Source organism: Oncorhynchus gorbuscha, linkage group LG01 (assembly GCF_021184085.1).
Source record: "Oncorhynchus gorbuscha isolate QuinsamMale2020 ecotype Even-year linkage group LG01, OgorEven_v1.0, whole genome shotgun sequence".
NCBI lineage: Eukaryota > Metazoa > Chordata > Actinopteri > Salmoniformes > Salmonidae > Oncorhynchus > Oncorhynchus gorbuscha.
The window spans coordinates 121,075,067-121,095,293 of NC_060173.1; positions in this window are offsets into that span (position 1 = coordinate 121,075,067).

Here is a 20,227-nt window from a genome sequence, read left to right on the forward strand (position 1 = left end):
GATAGAAAAGGAAACAGACAGTTAAGTTACCTTTAGTTACCCTCAGTCTGTTATATCAGGATAGAAAAGGAAACAGACAGTTAAGTTACCTTTAGTTACCCTCAGTCTGTTATATCAGGATAGAAAAGGAAACAGACAGTTAAGTTACCTTTAGTTACCCTCAGTCTGTTATATCAGGATAGAAAAGGAAACAGACAGTTAAGTTACCTTTAGTTACCCTCAGTCTGTTATATCAGGATAGAAAAGGAAACAGACAGTTAAGTTACCTTTAGTTACCCTCAGTCTGTTATATCAGGATAGAAAAGGAAACAGACAGTTAAGTTACCTTTAGTTACCCTCAGTCTGTTATATCAGTCTGTTATTTAGTTACCCTTTTAGTCTGTTATATCAGGATAGAAAAGGAAACAGACAGTTAAGTTACCTTTAGTTACCCTCAGTCTGTTATATCAGGATAGAAAAGGAAACAGACAGTTAAGTTACCTTTAGTTACCCTTTTAGTCTGTTATATCAGGATAGAAAAGGAAACAGACAGTTAAGTTACCTTTAGTTACCCTCAGTCTGTTATATCAGGATAGAAAAGGAAACAGACAGTTAAGTTACCTTTAGTTACCCTCAGTCTGTTATATCAGGATAGAAAAGGAAACAGACAGTTAAGTTACCTTTAGTTACCCTCAGTCTGTTATATCAGGATAGAAAAGGAAACAGACAGTTAAGTTACCTTTAGTTACCCTCAGTCTGTTATATCAGGATAGAAAAGGAAACAGACAGTTAAGTTACCTTTAGTTACCCTCAGTCTGTTATATCAGGATAGAAAAGGAAACAGACAGTTAAGTTACCTTTAGTTACCCTCAGTCTGTTATATCAGGATAGAAAAGGAAACAGACAGTTAAGTTACCTTTAGTTACCCTCAGTCTGTTATATCAGGATAGAAAAGGAAACAGACAGTTAAGTTACCTTTAGTTACCCTCAGTCTGTTATATCAGGATAGAAAAGGAAACAGACAGTTAAGTTACCTTTAGTTACCCTCAGTCTGTTATATCAGGATAGAAAAGGAAACAGACAGTTAAGTTACCTTTAGTTACCCTCAGTCTGTTATATCAGGATAGAAAAGGAAACAGACAGTTAAGTTACCTTTAGTTACCCTCAGTCTGTTATATCAGGATAGAAAAGGAAACAGACAGTTAAGTTACCCTTAGTTACCCTTAGTCTGTCATATCAGGATAGAAAAGGAAACAGACAGTTAAGTTACCTTTAGTTACCCTTTTAGTCTGTTATATCAGGATAGAAAAGGAAACAGACAGTTAAGTTACCTTTAGTTACCCTCAGTCTGTTATATCAGGATAGAAAAGGAAACAGACAGTTAAGTTACCTTTAGTTACCCTCAGTCTGTTATATCAGGATAGAAAAGGAAACAGACAGTTAAGTTACCTTTAGTTACCCTCAGTCTGTTATATCAGGATAGAAAAGGAAACAGACAGTTAAGTTACCTTTAGTTACCCTTTTAGTCTGTTATATCAGGATAGAAAAGGAAACAGACAGTTAAGTTACCTTTAGTTACCCTCAGTCTGTTATATCAGGATAGAAAAGGAAACAGACAGTTAAGTTACCTTTAGTTACCCTTTTAGTCTGTTATATCAGGATAGAAAAGGAAACAGACAGTTAAGTTACCCTTAGTTACCCTTAGTCTGTCATATCAGGATAGAAAAGGAAACAGACAGTTAAGTTACCTTTAGTTACCCTTTTAGTCTGTTATATCAGGATAGAAAAGGAAACAGACAGTTAAGTTACCTTTAGTTACCCTCAGTCTGTTATATCAGGATAGAAAAGGAAACAGACAGTTAAGTTACCTTTAGTTACCCTCAGTCTGTTATATCAGGATAGAAAAGGAAACAGACAGTTAAGTTACCTTTAGTTACCCTCAGTCTGTTATATCAGGATAGAAAAGGAAACAGACAGTTAAGTTACCTTTAGTTACCCTCAGTCTGTTATATCAGGATAGAAAAGGAAACAGACAGTTAAGTTACCTTTAGTTACCCTCAGTCTGTTATATCAGGATAGAAAAGGAAACAGACAGTTAAGTTACCTTTAGTTACCCTCAGTCTGTTATATCAGGATAGAAAAGGAAACAGACAGTTAAGTTACCTTTAGTTACCCTCAGTCTGTTATATCAGGATAGAAAAGGAAACAGACAGTTAAGTTACCCTTAGTTACCCTTAGTCTGTCATATCAGGATAGAAAAGGAAACAGACAGTTAAGTTACCTTTAGTTACCCTTTTAGTCTGTTATATCAAGATAGAAAAGGAAACAGACAGTTAAGTTACCTTTAGTTACCCTCAGTCTGTTATATCAGGATAGAAAAGGAAACAGACAGTTAAGTTACCTTTAGTTACCCTCAGTCTGTTATATCAGGATAGAAAAGGAAACAGACAGTTAAGTTACCTTTAGTTACCCTCAGTCTGTTATATCAGGATAGAAAAGGAAACAGACAGTTAAGTTACCTTTAGTTACCCTTTTAGTCTGTTATATCAGGATAGAAAAGGAAACAGACAGTTAAGTTACCTTTAGTTACCCTCAGTCTGTTATATCAGGATAGAAAAGGAAACAGACAGTTAAGTTACCTTTAGTTACCCTTTTAGTCTGTTATATCAGGATAGAAAAGGAAACAGACAGTTAAGTTACCCTTAGTTACCCTTAGTCTGTCATATCAGGATAGAAAAGGAAACAGACAGTTAAGTTACCTTTAGTTACCCTTTTAGTCTGTTATATCAGGATAGAAAAGGAAACAGACAGTTAAGTTACCTTTAGTTACCCTCAGTCTGTTATATCAGGATAGAAAAGGAAACAGACAGTTAAGTTACCTTTAGTTACCCTCAGTCTGTTATATCAGGATAGAAAAGGAAACAGACAGTTAAGTTACCTTTAGTTACCCTCAGTCTGTTATATCAGGATAGAAAAGGAAACAGACAGTTAAGTTACCTTTAGTTACCCTCAGTCTGTTATATCAGGATAGAAAAGGAAACAGACAGTTAAGTTACCTTTAGTTACCCTCAGTCTGTTATATCAGGATAGAAAAGGAAACAGACAGTTAAGTTACCCTTAGTTACCCTCAGTCTGTTATATCAGGATAGAAAAGGAAACAGACAGTTAAGTTACCTTTAGTTACCCTCAGTCTGTTATATCAGGATAGAAAAGGAAACAGACAGTTAAGTTACCTTTAGTTACCCTTAGTCTGTTATATCAGGATAGAAAAGGAAACAGACAGTTAAGTTACCTTTAGTTACCCTTTTAGTCTGTTATATCAGGATAGAAAAGGAAACAGACAGTTAAGTTACCTTTAGTTACCCTCAGTCTGTTATATCAGGATAGAAAAGGAAACAGACAGTTAAGTTACCTTTAGTTACCCTCAGTCTGTTATATCAGGATAGAAAAGGAAACAGACAGTTAAGTTACCTTTAGTTACCCTTTTAGTCTGTTATATCAGGATAGAAAAGGAAACAGACAGTTAAGTTACCTTTAGTTACCCTTAGTCTGTTATATCAGGATAGAAAAGGAAACAGACAGTTAAGTTACCTTTAGTTTTTACCTTTAGTTACCCTAGTCTGTTATATCAGGATAGAAAAGGAAACAGACAGTTAAGTTACCTTTAGTTACCCTCAGTCTGTTATATCAGGATAGAAAAGGAAACAGACAGTTAAGTTACCTTTAGTTACCCTCAGTCTGTTATATCAGGATAGAAAAGGAAACAGACAGTTAAGTTACCTTTAGTTACCCTTTTAGTCTGTTATATCAGGATAGAAAAGGAAACAGACAGTTAAGTTACCTTTAGTTACCCTTAGTCTGTTATATCAGGATAGAAAAGGAAACAGACAGTTAAGTTACCTTTAGTTACCCTTTTAGTCTGTTATATCAGGATAGAAAAGGAAACAGACAGTTAAGTTACCTTTAGTTACCCTCAGTCTGTTATATCAGGATAGAAAAGGAAACAGACAGTTAAGTTACCTTTAGTTACCCTCAGTCTGTTATATCAGGATAGAAAAGGAAACAGACAGTTAAGTTACCTTTAGTTACCCTCAGTCTGTTATATCAGGATAGAAAAGGAAACAGACAGTTAAGTTACCTTTAGTTACCCTCAGTCTGTTATATCAGGATAGAAAAGGAAACAGACAGTTAAGTTACCCTTAGTTACCCTTAGTCTGTCATATCAGGATAGAAAAGGAAACAGACAGTTAAGTTACCTTTAGTTACCCTTTTAGTCTGTTATATCAGGATAGAAAAGGAAACAGACAGTTAAGTTACCTTTAGTTACCCTCAGTCTGTTATATCAGGATAGAAAAGGAAACAGACAGTTAAGTTACCTTTAGTTACCCTCAGTCTGTTATATCAGGATAGAAAAGGAAACAGACAGTTAAGTTACCTTTAGTTACCCTCAGTCTGTTATATCAGGATAGAAAAGGAAACAGACAGTTAAGTTACCTTTAGTTACCCTTTTAGTCTGTTATATCAGGATAGAAAAGGAAACAGACAGTTAAGTTACCTTTAGTTACCCTCAGTCTGTTATATCAGGATAGAAAAGGAAACAGACAGTTAAGTTACCTTTAGTTACCCTTTTAGTCTGTTATATCAGGATAGAAAAGGAAACAGACAGTTAAGTTACCCTTAGTTACCCTTAGTCTGTCATATCAGGATAGAAAAGGAAACAGACAGTTAAGTTACCTTTAGTTACCCTTTTAGTCTGTTATATCAGGATAGAAAAGGAAACAGACAGTTAAGTTACCTTTAGTTACCCTCAGTCTGTTATATCAGGATAGAAAAGGAAACAGACAGTTAAGTTACCTTTAGTTAACCTCAGTCTGTTATATCAGGATTAGACAGTTAAGTTACCTTTAGTTACCCTCAGTCTGTTATATCAGGATAGAAAAGGAAACAGACAGTTAAGTTACCTTTAGTTACCCTCAGTCTGTTATATCAGGATAGAAAAGGAAACAGACAGTTAAGTTACCTTTAGTTACCCTCAGTCTGTTATATCAGGATAGAAAAGGAAACAGACAGTTAAGTTACCCTTAGTTACCCTCAGTCTGTTATATCAGGATAGAAAAGGAAACAGACAGTTAAGTTACCTTTAGTTACCCTCAGTCTGTTATATCAGGATAGAAAAGGAAACAGACAGTTAAGTTACCTTTAGTTACCCTTAGTCTGTTATATCAGGATAGAAAAGGAAACAGACAGTTAAGTTACCTTTAGTTACCCTTTTAGTCTGTTATATCAGGATAGAAAAGGAAACAGACAGTTAAGTTACCTTTAGTTACCCTCAGTCTGTTATATCAGGATAGAAAAGGAAACAGACAGTTAAGTTACCTTTAGTTACCCTCAGTCTGTTATATCAGGATAGAAAAGGAAACAGACAGTTAAGTTACCTTTAGTTACCCTTTTAGTCTGTTATATCAGGATAGAAAAGGAAACAGACAGTTAAGTTACCTTTAGTTACCCTTAGTCTGTTATATCAGGATAGAAAAGGAAACAGACAGTTAAGTTACCTTTAGTTACCCTTTTAGTCTGTTATATCAGGATAGAAAAGGAAACAGACAGTTAAGTTACCTTTAGTTACCCTCAGTCTGTTATATCAGGATAGAAAAGGAAACAGACAGTTAAGTTACCTTTAATTACCCTCAGTCTGTTATATCAGGATAGAAAAGGAAACAGACAGTTAAGTTACCTTTAGTTACCCTTTTAGTCTGTTATATCAGGATAGAAAAGGAAACAGACAGTTAAGTTACCTTTAGTTACCCTTAGTCTGTTATATCAGGATAGAAAAGGAAACAGACAGTTAAGTTACCTTTAGTTACCCTTTTAGTCTGTTATATCAGGATAGAAAAGGAAACAGACAGTTAAGTTACCTTTAGTTACCCTCAGTCTGTTATATCAGGATAGAAAAGGAAACAGACAGTTAAGTTACCTTTAGTTACCCTCAGTCTGTTATATCAGGATAGAAAAGGAAACAGACAGTTAAGTTACCTTTAGTTACCCTCAGTCTGTTATATCAGGATAGAAAAGGAAACAGACAGTTAAGTTACCCTTAGTTACCCTTAGTCTGTCATATCAGGATAGAAAAGGAAACAGACAGTTAAGTTACCTTTAGTTACCCTTTTAGTCTGTTATATCAGGATAGAAAAGGAAACAGACAGTTAAGTTACCTTTAGTTACCCTCAGTCTGTTATATCAGGATAGAAAAGGAAACAGACAGTTAAGTTACCTTTAGTTACCCTTTTAGTCTGTTATATCAGGATAGAAAAGGAAACAGACAGTTAAGTTACCCTTAGTTACCCTTAGTCTGTCATATAAGGATAGAAAAGGAAACAGACAGTTAAGTTACCTTTAGTTACCCTTTTAGTCTGTTATATCAGGATAGAAAAGGAAACAGACAGTTAAGTTACCTTTAGTTACCCTCAGTCTGTTATATCAGGATAGAAAAGGAAACAGACAGTTAAGTTACCTTTAGTTACCCTTTTAGTCTGTTATATCAGGATAGAAAAGGAAACAGACAGTTAAGTTACCTTTAGTTACCCTCAGTCTGTTATATCAGGATAGAAAAGGAAACAGACAGTTAAGTTACCTTTAGTTACCCTCAGTCTGTTATATCAGGATAGAAAAGGAAACAGACAGTTAAGTTACCTTTAGTTACCCTTTTAGTCTGTTATATCAGGATAGAAAAGGAAACAGACAGTTAAGTTACCTTTAGTTACCCTTAGTCTGTTATATCAGGATAGAAAAGGAAACAGACAGTTAAGTTACCTTTAGTTACCCTTTTAGTCTGTTATATCAGGATAGAAAAGGAAACAGACAGTTAAGTTACCTTTAGTTACCCTCAGTCTGTTATATCAGGATAGAAAAGGAAACAGACAGTTAAGTTACCTTTAGTTACCCTCAGTCTGTTATATCAGGATAGAAAAGGAAACAGACAGTTAAGTTACCCTTAGTTACCCTCAGTCTGTTATATCAGGATAGAAAAGGAAACAGACAGTTAAGTTACCTTTAGTTACCCTCAGTCTGTTATATCAGGATAGAAAAGGAAACAGACAGTTAAGTTACCTTTAGTTACCCTCAGTCTGTTATATCAGGATAGAAAAGGAAACAGACAGTTAAGTTACCTTTAGTTACCCTCAGTCTGTTATATCAGGATAGAAAAGGAAACAGACAGTTAAGTTACCTTTAGTTACCCTTAGTCTGTTATATCAGGATTTGTAAGATACTGATAGAAAAGGAAACAGACAGAGGCCCAGTCTACCAGAATTACATGTTTATTCACGGGAATGTTCTGAAGTCAAGAATACTGACTTCTCACGCCCACACATACACACAAACATACGCACACACATACACACATACATACAAACATACATACAAACAAACATACACACATACATACAAACATACACACACACATACAAACAAACATACACACACACACATACAAACAAACATACACACACACACATACATATGCACACACATACAAACATACACACAAACATACACACACACATACACACACAAACAAACATACGCACACACATACAAACATACACACAAACATACGCACACACATACGCACACACATGTCCTGCTACACACACTGTCTGTCTCACTACCCAGCCGACGTTGATGTTGACCTTGTCCTTGAGACGTACTCCCCGTTCTCTCCCAATTCTCTAGTCAGGTCGGCACCAAGCTCAGACAGTCTGTGTTTAAAATACCATAAAGACATTGTTTCACCCTAATTCTGACTAGGACTACACATTTATTGACTTATGATTTCATACATTACAATCCATTCCATACAATTATATGTTTCAGGGCGGAATATTCTAATCATTCAATTAGCAGACAATTCTCACCTATCAACTACTCACATTCCTGTAATTTAGTAGCTTTTCTGTGTGCTTGTACTTTTTTGAGTATTTAAAAAAATATATACACAAGTATATACAATATGCTCACCTCTGCAGCCACAAACAAACGAAACAACGAATTATCAAACAGCTCAACTTGCAAGCAAGCAAAGATGTCTGAAATTATGGCAGTGGGAGAAGCCAGGTGCGTCTCACAGGCAACTGTTGACAAGCTTGTCATTAATTTGATCTGTGAGGGCCAACAACCATTCTCTGTGGTCAAACAACCAGCTTTTAAAGACTTGGTAACTATCCTCAATGCAAAGTCATCTGCAGACCTACTGTTCGTTCAAGAATACATGAAGCTGCCAATCACATGAAGACCGTTATGGCACACCTTGGCAGGGTAAATTATGTTGCCACCACCACTGATTGTTGGACATCAAAGGAGTTACATCGGGGTCAAATGTCACTGGATAGATAAAGAAACTCAGACATTCTGCTGCACTTGCTTGCAAGAGATTGAGAGTTTCCCACACATTTGATGTGCTTGCAGGTGCCCTTGATGACATCCATTGTGCATACAGGATCAGGGGGAAAGTGGTAAGAACCACAAAAGACAGTGGCATTCAATGTCAAAGCATTCAATGTTTTTGGTGAGCAGAGCCAGGCAGTTGAGTCAGCCGACCGAGACATAGATGTTGAAGAGCCAGCAGAGGAGGTTGAATACCAAGAAACGTATTCCATTCTGGAAAATGACAGTGGCCTAGAATATCAACTACCTCAGCGACAACGGTGTGCATGTCACCTGCTGACATGTCAATCACTATTTTTATGTTTGGAAAAATAACGTTCCCAAAGTAAAACAGCCTATTTCTCAGGACCAGATGCTATAATATACAATTGACGGAATAGGATAGAAAACACTCTAAAGTTTCCAAAACTGTCAAAATATTGTCTGTGAGTTAAACAGAACTGATATTGCTGGCTAAAACCTGAGGAAAATCCAATCAGGAAGTGCCCCTGTTTTTGAAACCTCTCTGTTGCTATGCATCCCTATTGCCCATTTAAAGGGATATCAACCAAATTCCCTTTTCTATGGCTTCCCTAAGGTGTCAACAGCCTTTAGACAAAGTTTCAGGCTTTTATTTTGAAGAATGAGCGTGAACGACCACATTGCGTCATTTCTATTTTATTTAACCTTTATTTAACTAGGCAAGTCAGATAAGAACGAATTCTTATTGTCAATGACGGCCTAGGAACAGTGGGTTAACTGCCTGTTCAGGGGCAGAACGACAGATTTGACAAAGACTTCCAGCGCCGACAGAGATGGCCGCCTCGCTTCGCGTTCGTAAGAAACTATGCAGTTTTTAGTTTTTTTACGTGTTATTTCTTACATTGGTACCCCAGGTCATCTTAGGTTTCATTACATGCAGTCAAGAAGAACTACTGAATATAAGAGCAGCGTCAACTCACCATCAGTACAACCAAGAATATGACTTTCGCGAAGCGGATCCTGTGTTCTGCCTTTCACCCAGGACAACGGAATGGATCCCAGCTGGCGACCCAAAAAAACGACTTCGTAAAAGGGGGAAACGAAGCGGTCTTCTGGTCAGACTCCGGAGACGGGCACATTGTGCACCACTCCCTAGCATTCTTCTCGACAATGTCCAGTCTCTTGACAACAAGGTTGATGAAATCCGAGCAAGGGTAGCATTCCAGAGGGACATCAGAGACTGTAACATTCTTTGCTTCACGGAAACATGGCTCACTGGAGAGAAGCTATCGGAGTCGGTGCAGCCAGCTGGTTTCTCCACGCATCGCGCCGACAGAAACAAACATCTTTCTGGTATCCACATCGATGGAACAGTAGTGGAGAGGGTAGTAAGTTTTAAGTTCCTCGGCGTACACATCACAGACAAACTGAATTGGTCCACCCACACAGACAGCATCGTGAAGAAGGCGCAGCAGCGCCTCTTCAATCTCAGGAGGCTGAAGAAATGTGGCTTGTCACCAAAAGCACTCACAAACTTCTACATATGCACAATCGAGAGCATCCTGTCGGGCTATATCACCGCCTGGTGCGGCAACTGCTCCGCCCACAACCGTAAGGCTCTCCAGAGGGTAGTGAGGTCTGCACAACGCATCGCCGGGGGCAAACTACCTGCCCTCCAGGACACCTACACCACCCGATCTCACAGGAAGGCCAAAAAGATCATCAAGGACAACAACCACTCGAGCCACTGCCTGTTCACCCCGCTATCAGACTGTTAAATAGCCACCACAAACATTGAGTAGCTGCTGCCAACACACTGACTAACTCCAGCCTCTTTAATAATGGGAATTGATGGGAAATGATGTAAAATATATCACTAGCCACTTTAAACAATGCTACCTAATATAATGTTTACATACCCTACATTATTCATCTCATATGTATACGTATATACTGTACTCTATATCATCTACTGCATCTTTATGTAATACATGTATCACTAGCCACTTTAACTATGCCACTTTGTTTACATACTCATCTCATATGCATATACTGTACTCAATACCATCTACTGTATCTTGCCTATGCCACTCTGTACCATCACTCATTCATATATCTTTATGTACATATTCTTTATCCCCTTACACTTGTGTCTATAAGGTAGTAGTTTTGGAATTGTTAGCTATATTACTTGTTGGTTATTACTGCATTGTCGGAACTAGAAGCACAAGCATTTCGCTACACTCGCATTAACATCTGCTAACCGTGTGTATGTGACAAATAACATTTGATTTGATTTGATTTTGTCAGGTCGGGGATTTGAACTTCTAACCTTCTGGTTACTAGTCCAATGCTCCAACCACTAGGCTACCCTGCCAGGTGGGGGCTCTCAGAGTAATTTGTGCGCAAAAAAAGAAAAGCCAACTGTCCCAGTTGATATATTATCAAATAGATTTTTGAAAAACACCCTGGGGATTGATTATAAAAAACGTTTGACATTTTTCCGTGGACATTATGGATATCATTTGGAATTTTTGTCTGCATTGTTTTGACCGCTCTTTCCGGTGGATTCCTGGGCATAACGCACCAAACTTACGGAGGTATTTGGATATAAAAAATATCTTTATGGAACAAAATGAACATTTGTTGTCTAACTGGGAGTCTCGTGAGTGAAAACATCCGAAGATCATCAAAGGTAAACAATTAATTTGATTGCTTTTCTGATTTTCGTGACCAAGTTACCTGATGCTAAGTGTACTTATTGTTTTGTCCAGCGATCGATAAACGTACACAAATGCTTGTATTGCCTTCGCTGTAAAGCATAATTTCAAAATCTGAGACGACAGGTGGATTAACAAAAGGCTAAGCTGTGTTTTGCAATATTGCACTTGTGATTTCATGAATATGAATATTTTCTAGTAATATTATTTGACTGTGGCGCTATGCTATTCAGCGTTGCTGATGACAATTATACCGGATCTGGGATGGGTGGTTCAGAGAGGTTAACAACAAGCTAAGCTGTGTTTTGCTATATTGCACTTGTGATTTCATGAACATTTAATATTTTTAATAATTTAATTTGAATTTGGCGCTCTGCAATTCAGCTGATGTTGACAAATGATCCCGCTATCGGGATGGGTGCGCCAAGAAGTTAAAGTGTGTTTCAGCGGTTGGAGAAGACTTCAGTCAAGTGAGCCCAGTAAATGGCAAAGTGGAAGCAATTGTTGTTTTTCCTGCTCCCACGACTCGCCGCCAGTTGCGCAGATTCCTGGGGATGGTAGAGTACTATCGTACGTTCTGTAAGAATTTTTTAACAGTAGTAGCTCCCCTTACATCTCTGCTGTAACTATGCTTTTGAGTCTGCAAAAGCGCTGCTTTGTCGTGCCCCAGTGCTTGCCGCCACCAACTTTGACAAACCCTTTAAGTTGGAGGTAGATGCTAGTATAGTGGGGGTGGGTGCGATTCTCTTGCAGAAAGATGAAGAGGGAGTGGATCCGCCCGTCACTTTCTTCTCCCATAAGTTCAACTCGTATCAGTCAAGTTACTCTACCATTGAACAAGAGACGCTGGCTTTATTGCTAGCCTTACACTTTTTTGAGGTATATGTGGGCTCCAATGCCTTGCCTATACTGGTTTTCACGGACCATAATCATTTGGTGTTTTTGAAGCAAATGTACAATCAGAACCGCCGCCTTATGAGGTGGGCTCTGATTGTACAAGGATACAATATACAGATTAAGTATGTGAAAGGTTTGGCGAATGTGGTTGCCAACGCAAGATGCTCTATCACGGGTTAACTGGGGATGCGTGACGGTTTTAGTTATTGCAAACTGGAAGTTTGCATGTTTTGTGGTATGTGTTACATTCCCCAGTTTATGTGTTGCGGTTTGTCTGTATGTGTGTGTTTCAGGATGGCTTCCTGAATTTCTAAGCAGCTGATTGGTCGGCCCCATCGATGAGTGGAGATCTGACCCCGCCCTCTCGTCAGGAGGTACAGCCGTCTTCAATTACAGACTCCTTCTGAAGATTGAAAAGCCAGTGTTCCTTTGTTAGGAGGGAGCTGATTGATATGTCCTGTGTTGGTTGTTGCTGAGGTTCTTTGATGTCCTGTGTTGGTTGTTGCTCAGACAGTTTTTTTTTTTTTTTGCCACTGCTTCTAAGGTATGTGTGTGCCAATAGGACGTAGTGTTTTAGATTATTGAAATTGTGTACTTACATTTGTATTATTCTGTTTCATTTGTTCCCATGGGGAAGGCATCTTAGGAGTTCTTAGGCAAGAGGCCTGCCGGCATGCATATACCTGTAGTATGTCTGTCTATGCACACTAGGTAAGACCTGGGCGGACCACCCCTGTATTATGGTTAGTGCGCCAGATGGTGCTAGTTAGGTAAGGTAGAAGGGGCTCGAACTTAATTATTTTCAGAACAAAAGCAAAGAAAGTATCTAATTCTCAAGTATCGTGTATTTATCAGGGGTAACAGTGTTTCCCAGCCTCATTGGGCAGCTGGGAGGAGGTGCTCTTATTCTCCATGGACTTTGCAGTGTCCCAGAACTTTGAGTGTGTTGGAGGAAGCAAATTTCTGCTTGAAAAAGCTAGCAGAGGCTTTCCTAACTGTCTATGTATATTGGTTTCTAACTTCCCTGACCATTTGCATATCACAGGGGCTGTTCGATGCTAATGCAGATCGCCACAGGATGTTTTTGTGGTGGTCAAGGACAGTCAGGTCTGGAGAGAACCAAGGGCTATATCTGTTCCTGGTTCTAAATTTCTTGAATGGGGCATGCTTATTTAAGATGGTGAGGAAGGCATTTTTAAAGAATAACCAGGCATCCTCTACTGATGGGATGAGGTCAATATCCTTCCAGGATACCCGGGCCAGGTCGATTAGAAAGGCCTGCTCGCTGAAGTGTTTCAGGGAGCGTTTGACAGTGATGAGTGGAGGTCGTTTGACCGCTGACCCATTACGGATACAGCTAATGAGGCAGTGATCGCTGAGATCTTGGTTGCCAACAGCAGAGGTGTATTTAGAGGGCAATTTGGTTAGGATGATATCTATGAGGGTGCCTGTGTTTATGGCTTTGACCCCAAAGTACCTGATAGGTTCAATGATAATTTGTGTGAGATTGAGGGCCACAAGCTTAGATTGTAGGATGGTGTTAAGCATGTCCCAGTTTAGGTCACCTAGCAGAACGATCTCTGAATATAGATGGGGGGCAATCAGTTCACATATGGTGTCCAGAGCACAGCTGGGGGCAGAGGGTGGTCTATAGCAAGCGGCAACAGTGAGAATTGTTTTTAGAGGTGGATTTTTAAAAGTAGAAGTTCAAATTGTTTGGGTACAGACCTGGAAAGTAGAACAGAACTCTGCAGGTTCTCTGCAGTAGATTTCAACACTGCCCCCTTTGGCCGTTCTATCTTGTCTGAAAATGTAGTTAGGGAAGGAGATTTCAGAGTTTTTGGTGGTCTTCCTAAGCCAGGATTCAGACACGGCTAGGACATCCGGGTTGGCAGAGTGTGCTAAAGCAGTGAATAAAACAAACTTAGGGAGGAGGCTTCTAATGAAACCAAGGCTTTTACGGTTACAGAAGTCAGCAACAAAGAGCGCCTGGGGAATAGGAGTTGAGCTAGGCACTGCGGGGCCTGGATTAACCTCTACATTGCCGGAGGAGTAGGATAAGGGTACGGCTAAAAGCTATGAGAATTGGAAGTCTAAGATGTCTGGAACAGAGTAAAAGGAACAAGTTTCTGGGGGCGATAAAATAGATTCAAGGTATAATGTGCAGACAGAGGTATGGTAGGATGTGAATACAGTGGAAGTAAACCTAGGCACTGAGTGATGAGAGATATTGTCTCTAGAAACATCATTGAAACAAGGTGATGTCATTGCATATGTGGGTGGTGGAACTGAAGGGTTGGATAAGGTATATTGAGCAGGGCTAGAGGCTCTACAGTGAAATTAATTAGCCAAGTAATCATAAGGGTCCAGTGAGTAGTGAGGTTGGTTGGGGTCACGGCGATTCAGACAGCTAACCGGGCCATGGGTAGCAAGCTCGCATAAGACTGAGGTCTGTTTTTAGCCACCTCGTGCATTTCCGTCGGTAGATTAGTGGGGTTCCGTGTAGTAGAGGGGACCAATCCAATTGGCAAAATAGTTAGTGGCCCAAGAAAATTGTCCACTCTGTTCTGTTAGACAAGTAACGTTTCATCCACAATATAGCAAAGGGTGTAAAGCAATAACACATACTTTTTTCCAGACGCAGACTATGATCGATAATGTCAAAAGCTGCACTGAAGTCTAACAAAACAACCCCCACAATCTTTTTATCATCAATTTCTCCCAGTCAATCATTTGTGTAAGTGATGTCATGACGGTGGCCTATTGTGGGAGGTTTATGACCCCATAAATACCTTTCCCCTTTTTCCTCTCTCTACTCTCCCGATGTGACTATTGAAAATCCCTTTGTTACATAGAGAGTCTGGTAACATCAAAAGGTGGGAAACGGAACCATATCTCGGTAATCCAACCAGTTGAAAATATGCGTTGGTACTTAACCTCTCTGACATCATTAAGGACCTTTAAGGTTGAAGTGACACATGTTTAAAAAAATTGGACCATGTCAGACTTCAAACCTGGCCAGAAAAAATGTTGAAGGACGCGGTTATAAGTTTGTGATCCCCAAATGTCCAGACCACGCCTGGTCATGGGCGAGTGACAGCACTTGCTGTCGGAACGGTATAGGAACAACCACTTGACACACTTCACTCCAGTCACTAACGGTGTCATGAGCTGGCCATTTCTGCATCAAAACTCCTGCTTCCATAAAGTAGACGGTCTCCCTAGTTTGAGCTTCCTCAGTGGAAATTACAGTAGCAAAACACTGGCGAAGACTGGTGTCTCCCTTTTGACATTCAATCATCTTCTCGGGAAAAATAATAAAATGTAAATGGGGCGCGATTTCGCCTTCCTCTGCCTTATTTTCTATGGGGGTAAAAACTGTCAGCCTTGCAGAAGGAATACTCGGTGCATTATCTTCTACCTCAACATTCTCAAAAATGGAAAAACAAATGCACCACATCTCTTAGCTTGCGAGACTGTCCCCTCATTAACACATATGCAGGAAAAACATGGGGAAATGCTTGAACCAATTTATCATCTGCTGTTTTGATTTCTGTGTTGTCTACTACCTCTAACACAGGAGTGACGTTACCACCAGCGACATCGTTCCCTAGTAGCAATGGGACTTCTTTTACTGGCAGTGTAGATACTATACCAACACGGAAACGTCCTGATACCAAGGCTGACACTAAGTGGACCCAGTGTAATGGTACAGGTACGGTCTCTATCCCCTGTAATATGACATGCGAGCCACAATACGTTTCAGGAGACCAGGGTAAAGCATCAGTAACGATAATGACTGCGCCGCCGCGGTGACTTAAGATTTGTATGGGCTTTGGAGCCGCTTGTTCTCTAGTTAACCTTTTTGGGATATGGGGTAGCATTTTCACTTTTGGATGAATAGCGTGCCCAGACTGAACTGCCTCCTACTCTGTCCCAAACGCTAATATATGCATATTATTATTAGTATTGGATAGGAAACACTCTGAAGTTTCTAAAACTGTTTGAATGATGTCTGTGAGTATAACAGAACTCATATGGCAGGCAAAAACCTGAGAAAGAATCCAAACAGGAAGTGAGAAATCGATTTTCAAAACAGTGCCTATTGAAATCCCAGTGAGATATGAATGAGGATGCACTTCCTAGGGCTTCCACTAGATGTCACTGTCTTTAGAAACTGATTTGAGGATTCTACTATAAAGGAGGGGCTCATAATAGCTCTTTGAGTGAGTGGTCTGACAGAGAGCCTTGGTCTCATGACACGCGATCCCGACAGTGTTTGCTCTCGTTCCAATGCTTTTCTTCAGCCAATGAAATTCTCCGGTTGGATCCTTATTGATGATTTATGTTAACATCCTAAAGATTGCTTGCATACGTCATTTGACTTGTTTCTACGGACTAACGGAAATTTTCAAGTTTTTGTCTGGAGGAAGTGCTCTCGCCTCATGAAGATGGATTACTGGGCTGAACACACTAAGAAGTTGCTGAAGGATGGGCTTTATGGAACTTTATGGAACAAATCAGTCATTTATTGTCAAACTGGGATTCCTGGGAGTGCCTTCTGATGAAGATCCAAGGCAAGTGAATATGTAGTGTTTTTTCTAGCTCCTGTTGATGCCAAAACGGAGGACATTCCTCTGGCTGTTTTGGGTTCTGAGCGTCGTTCTCAGATTCTTCTTCTTCCGTAAAGTAAAAAAAAAATCTGACACAGCGGATAACTTCATATGGCTGCAGGGGCAGTATTGAATAGCTTGGATGAAAAGGTGCCCATTGTAAACGGCTAATATATGCATATTATTATTAGTATTGGATAGAAAACACTAAAGTTTCCAAAACTGTCAAAATGTTGTCTGAGTATAACAGAACTGATTTTGCAGGCGAAACCCTGAGGAAAATCAAAGCGTGTGGCTTCTATTTTGAAAAGTCCATGTTCCATAGCCTTCCTTTGCTCCATTTAAAGGGATATGAACCAGATTCCTTTTCCTATTGCTTCCTCAAGGTGTCAGTCTTCAGACATAGTTTCAGGCTTTTATTTTGAAAAATGAGCCAGAATGATAACATCGTGTCAAGTGGTCACATGAGTTTTGCTGGTGCAACAGACAGCCATTGTTTTCCCCTCTCCTACTGTGAAAGACATTTGCGGTTGATATATTATCGACTACATATTTTAAAAACAACCTGAGGATTGATTATAAAAAAAACGTTTGACATGTTTCTGTGGACATAATGGAAACTATTTTGAATTTATCTGCGTTGTCGTGATGACTCTTTCCTTTGGATTTCTGAACATAAAGCGACAAACAAACAGAGGTATTTTGGATATAATAATCATCTTTATGGAACAAACGGAACATTTGTTTTGTAACTGGGAGTCTCGTGAGTGAAAACATCCAAAGGTAAACGATTAATTTGATTGCTTTTCTGATTTGTGACTGAGTTACCTGATGCTAAGTGTACTGTTTTATTGTGCGATCAATAAACTTACAAACGCTTGGATTGCTTTCGCTGTAAAGCATCATTTCAAAATCTGACACGACAGGTGGATTAACAAAAGGCTAAGCTGTGTTTTCCTATATTGCACTTGTGATTTAATTAATATAAATATTTATTGTATGTAGCGCTATGCTATTCAGCGGTTGTTGATGACACTTATCCAGAGGATTGCAGCCATAACAGGTTAAATCCATCTTTAATTCTGTGAATAACACTTGCACCTTTTATCAATGTTTGTTTGAAGTACTACTGCAAAATCATCGGATGTTTTGGAATTGTTATGTTCTGTTAATTACTGATGTCCCCTTTAAGGATGAAGCGCCCTTGGTCATGCGCAGTATTGTTCTATGTTATTCTGGTACTAACCTGTTTGAGTAAATGTGAAGCTCCAGTTCAATTGCTTGTATTCAGAGTCTTTCTTATTACATAAATAAGTACTAAGTGTTAAGACACTACAATGGCGACGAGGATGATTACCTGCAGTGTGCATCACGAATACAGATGGAGTTCGTAGGAAGAGAGGAAGATTTTGACTCTTTAGCACAACAGCTAGCAAGCAGTGAGGACGAGGGGAGAGCTGACGAGAACGAGGCGGCAGATCAAAGACCCGTGGAGCCGGAGGTAAAGAGAATGGCTAGCATCGGGAAAATAGATGTGTTTGATGACACGCAAGAAAACTGGGCAACTTACATTGAACGACTGGAACAGTACTTCATTGCAAACGACATTGCTGATAACAAGAGAGTGCCAGCGTTGTTGAGTTTAATTGGCCCAAAAACATACAGTTTGCTAAGAGATCTGACTGCCCCTCTGAAGCCCTCAAATAAAACATTCACAGAGATTGTGGAGATATTGCAAAATCACCTATCACCTAAACCACTCCTCATCGCGGAACGTTTTCGTTTCCACAAGAGAGATCAGAATGAGGGGGAGGGTGTTAATACATATGTAGCAGTGTTGAAGAAACTGTCTGAACATTGCCAGTTGAGAGAGAACCTAAATGACACATTAAGGGATAGATTTGTTTGTGGACTGAAACATGAACACATTCAAAAACGTTTGCTCACAGAATCAGAGCTCACATTTGCAAAGGCTGTTGAAATTGCTGTGGCTATGAAAATCGCGAATAAAGATACTTTTGAGTTGCAAAGTAAAAGAAGTACCGACCTGTCACAAATTTCCCTGCACAAGTTTTCACGCAGTCAACAACGCCCCCGTGTGGCCGAAAAATGCAACAGGTGTGACAGAGATGGTCACAGAGCAGAGGACTGCCGTTTCAAAGACGAAATTTGTCACAAATGCAGTAGAAGGGGGCACATTCAAAGAGCATGCAAAGCCAAATTCAGTCACAACAGGAAAACGAAAGGGTCTGTGAATGCACTAGCAGGGAACAGTGGCAGTGATTCAGATGAACGATTAATTGGTACAATGGAGTTAAACACAGTGACTTCTCCCAGCAGTAGCATAATATGGGTGACACCAGATATCGAAGGCAAACCCCTCAAAATGGAGCTGGACACAGGATCTGCAGTGTCTATTATTTCCACTACTGTCTACAATGAGCACTTTAAGGCTATCAAGCTGAAGAACACAAATGTGTTGCTGAAGACATACTCAGGAGAGAGATTGAGCCCAATGGGGGCGTTGCAGGTCAGAGTGCATTATGGGGGGCAAACACAGCAGTTACAGCTGTATGTGGTGCCTGGAACTGGCCCCCCATTATTTGGCAGGGAATGGCTTTCAAAAATAAAGCTGAATTGGTGTGACTTGAAAATGCTCCACACGTTCCAGTCCAAAGAGAAAGGCACAGACCAAACACTGGAACACTTGCGGAATAAATACAATACAGTTTTCAGTGATCAGATGGGAACAGTAAAAGGCTTCACAGCAAAACTTGTACTAAGAGATGATGCAACCCCAAAATTCTGCAAAGCCAGATCTGTTCCATACTCCCTGAGACCAAAGGTGGAAGCGGAAATCGATCGCTTGCAGGATACAGGGATCCTGACGAAAGTGGACAGAAGCGAATGGGCCACACCCATAGTTCCTATTGTGAAGAAAGACGGGTCTGTTAGAATGTGTGGGGACTTCAAGGTAACTGTGAATCCAATGTTGCATGTGGACCAATACCCCTACCACGCCTGGATGACATCTTTGCTGCACTAGCTGGTGGGAAACACTTCAGTAAAATCGATCTGAAACAGGCTTACCTGCAGCTACCGGTTGAAGAGAGTTCCAAACAGTACCTGACAATAAACACACACAAAGGGCTATACAGGTATAACCGCCTGGTGTTTGGCATTGCATCAGCCCCAGCCATTTGGCAACGAACTATTGACCAGATTTTGCAAGGAATCCCAGGAACCCAGTGTATCCTGGATGACATAATCATAACAGGACGCACCGACAAAGAGCACCTGGCTAACCTGGAAGAGGTCCTGAAAAGACTGAAAGAGTATGGTCTACAGGCAAACTTAAAGAAGTGTGAGTTCTTCAAAGACAAGATTGTCTTCTGTGGACATGAGATTGACTGTAATGGATTGCACAAAACACAGGACAAAATCGAGGCAGTGGTACAGGCACCACGACCACAAAATATCACAGAAGTGAGATCTTTCACGGGACTGATCAATTACTACAGAAGATTCCTCCCAAACCTTTCAGCAGTACTCCAGCCTCTAAATCAGCTCCTGGAAAAGAATAGGACATGGCGGTGGACAAAGCAATGTGAAAAT